We start from the raw sequence: 3,990 nt of genomic DNA, 5'->3' as shown, positions 1-3,990 counted from the left end.
AGAAAAACCTCTTTTACAAACATATATAGGTAGAATTCTAACACAAAACTGTATAGAATTGGTACACATTATTTCAACCGGATACTACTAGTTTATAAACCTTAACAAATATACAGAATACACAAAAATGTATTGATAGCCTATATGGTAGACATCCACTAATGGTGCTAACACAAAACTATTTTGTCCATTATCAGTCAGACAGCAGGTACACCATTCGTCTATTATACCTGTATTATCAATTGTTACTTGAAAGGTCTTAATTCACACTGTGACATCTGTTAACCTAACCTGCCCAGATTATAGCTTATACCCATTTAGGGGGGATGTTAGAGAATTGTAAATTATATACGTTGTATACGTATATATATAATAAATAAAAATACATTTTTTTGAAATATAACACTTCTTTTTATTTTTATAAATATTATAAGATTAAAGAGTATAACAAATCAAATTTAATAGTGTCTGGTCTTCAAATCATTGCACTATGATTAGGTTCGATATAACTCTTATAGTCTTATGCGACGGTAGTTTTTCAAAATGTTTTCATCGCTTTCGTCATTGGCCTACAAAATAATAATTTGTCAATATACATATATACATATATGTTACGGCTAAAGTCCGAAACATGGTTAAAGTGCACATTATCCGGATAATGTGCACATAATCCACAATAGTTAGATAAAATAAACACTTAACATTTAGAATCATAGTTACGTACATTAACCGGCTATTTTGTACATTATCTATTGATTGATGGATGAAGTAACTGGGTAGAAAAAATGTACAAAAAAATATATTATTATATAATTATATTTTCAATGTATTAATTAACCAATTGTAAGACATGAAATTATTTATGGTGCTATTTTTACGATGAGAAAACCATACAAAGATAATATGGAACTATATAGATAGTAGATACTACCATTTATCGCATATCTAATATTTTTATAACTTTTCAGAATATGGTTAAGTCCCAAAGAGACCTTAGTATAAAAGCATTAAAACATCAAGCTGAAAAAATGAAGTTTAGATCAATTAATAAGTTTCCACCTGCCAGCATCGGTGATACGGTTCGAGTAACCATACCAGACGTGGATAGAGGTGGAGGAGATCCGCGAAATATTTTGTTTGCAGTAATATCAATAAAAGATGGAGAATACTATGAACTAGGTAATAAAGAAGGAACGATAGAACAACATTACACTAGGTCTCAATTTGATGTTTGTCCTGAGCCATTAATTACAGTTGACGAGGTGTCAAATACATAAAAATCTTTAAGAGAAATCGCAAAAAATATGTCATTGTTAGGTGGTCAGGGTTATCAACGTTGTGCATGTAAATCAAATTGCAAAACAAATAAATGTAAATGCAAAGCATCTGGCATTTTATGCTATTCTAAATGTCATCAAAGTTTACCATGTTTAAATAAATAATGAAAATAATGTTATCTAATAAATAGAAATAAAGTTAATATTGCATCAAATGTAGTTTAATATTTAATTGTTAACTTATATTAATCAATTTTATTGAAATAAAATATATATTATGAACTTATTAATAATATTTTACATTAGACATAACTCGATGGTTAAAGTTACTTTAGCCGGGTAATGTATACATAATCCATTTCCTAATAGTTTTTATTCACGACTAAAGTCCGAAATTGGATAATATGTACATTATCCGGATAATGTGCACATAAGCTTAATTCGGACTTTAGCCGTAACATATATATTCATCATAAATCCTACGTTTCGAATGTTGTTCGGATATGATATACACACTAATTAAATTAATACTAGGTTAATTGACGACTGTTTAAATTCGATATTTTCTATAAAATATATATTTCTTAGTTAGGTTTCCATTATATATTTTCCCCCAATGATCAGTCACGAACATGGTCTTTCATCAGGATGACAGAGGAAGCAGGGAGTTAATCAACCTTGTTCTATGCACAAATCTTCCGTTACCAGTGCATACGTAAATATAGTACATCGTAATTTTATGTCTTGTACTCTAATATAACAAAATGTTATGATAGAGTAGTGCGTATCATTGTACAAATATAATAGATCACCTCGTAAGTGTAACAAAAATAATTCTTATTACATTAAACTTCAGAGATGTATTTTGTATCCCTAATTGTACCTACTAATAATAGACTATATTTAATTTTTCGTTATTCTACCCCCCAAATTTATTCTGTCGCTATAACGGTTTGTCTTTAACTGTCCAATCTACTTTTGCATGCATGTAATTTTCCTATGTATTTCTATCAAAATGCGTCATTATGTCTACTTTGAATGAAATACGATCGGTGTATCTAATTGTATCTTCCCATGTTAATTTATCTAAAAATTATTTAAAAACTCAATGGTCTCACCGATTTCAGTATCTGAAGGGCCAAGTACTGGTGATCTGTCATCTTCGTTGGAACTCTCCTCGCTTTCACTAGAACTGTCTTCTCTTCGGTATTCTCGAGCTGCAGCTGCCGCTTCAGCTTCTTCTTGAGCTAGTTGTCTACGACTTAAAAATAAAAGATTGAATTAAACAATTATTTAAATAAAAATAAATAAAAACAGACTTACAATACTGCTATCATTATATTATTGAGCCTTCTTATGGTTCGGGGTGATTTAGTGAGTCCTCCCATTGACGGAGGGAGTAAAAATCCCACAATAATTATTCTAACAATGAACTTTAAGAATGATGCCATTTTTAAAAAAAAATTACCTACTCGTCTATCAAAAATAATTAACTATCACTTGATAGTTAGTAAGGCGGGCGAAGCGGAAAATGTAGGTACACGTTCAGCGGCTGAAATAATACTACAGTTAGCCAAACGAAAACTAGTGGCAGACCGCCGCGATCCAAGCGGATTATTTACTGCAGTGGTTATCAGAATACAATTATTATTCGTGTTGCGCCGCCGCCGTTCCGGAACGCAATAATAGAATGAGAACCATTGTCTACACGGTGTGTGAGGTTCGGGGACGACGGCGGCCACAGGCAGTTTTCGTGTCGTCGACTATAAACGAATTTTGGTTTTTACAGTCAGGGATTAACTCACTTAGGTGGTGGTATATTCATCTAACATACGCAGTGCGAATTATGACCTTTCAAGTGACAATTGATACAGGTATAATAGACGAATGGTCAACCTTTGTCTGACCGATAATGGACAAAACATTTCTGTGTTAACACCGTTAACGGATGTTTACTATATAGGCTATCAATACATATTTGTGCATTCTGTATATAATTGAGAGTTTTATTTCTATATAAACTAGCACTATCCGGCTGAAGGAATGTGTGCCATATTATGGCGATTTTATACATTTTTGTGTTAGAATTCTATATATTTTTGTTCATGCGGGGTATTTTATACATCGTATTATAGTCGGTGACACGAAAACTGGTGTGGGCCGCCTTCGTACCCTGAACCTCTTCCACCGTGTAGACACTAGACAGTGGTTCTCATTCTATTATTGCGTACCGGAACGGCGACGACGCAGCACAAATAATTGTATTCTGATAACGGCTACCATTGAATTGGCTCCCAATTTCGGGTAAATATAAATTCAACTCTTGAATTGGCTCTATAATTGAATTGGCTCCATAAATTTTCAAATATTTTCATTTAATCAGGGGTTTTCATATTATAGGCGTTTACTTTTACGACCTCAACCTAATAATATAGCCTGGCAGTTTGCACTCAAATATAGTCTACTGCTGGATATACCTATACTATTTATATATAGGTACAAATTTATTCATACTAAATACAGAAATAGGCCAATATTTAACGTATATATTTGGATTGCCATTCCTAGATCCACAATCAGTTGGGGATTGCTTTTCCGACGAATTAGCTAAAATACAGCTTATGAATGAAAAACTCACAAAATTTAATGATTATTTAATAGAAAATTATATTGACAATGATTTAACATTTCCACCAGAAATTTGGGCAGAAAA

At 32.1% G+C, this 3,990-nt stretch overlaps 1 pseudogene; it reads left to right on the top strand.

Moving 5' to 3' along the window:
• Nucleotides 1-1,028: 1,028 nt before the first annotated feature.
• On the top strand, nt 1,029-1,481 carry LOC132918515 (uncharacterized; annotated as a pseudogene).
• Nucleotides 1,482-3,990: the final 2,509 nt, after the last annotated feature.

This window comes from Rhopalosiphum padi, chromosome 1 (assembly GCF_020882245.1).
Source record: "Rhopalosiphum padi isolate XX-2018 chromosome 1, ASM2088224v1, whole genome shotgun sequence".
Taxonomy (NCBI): domain Eukaryota; kingdom Metazoa; phylum Arthropoda; class Insecta; order Hemiptera; family Aphididae; genus Rhopalosiphum; species Rhopalosiphum padi.
Note: the sequence above shows the minus strand (reverse complement) of the source record. Positions and strands in the feature narration are given on the sequence as shown.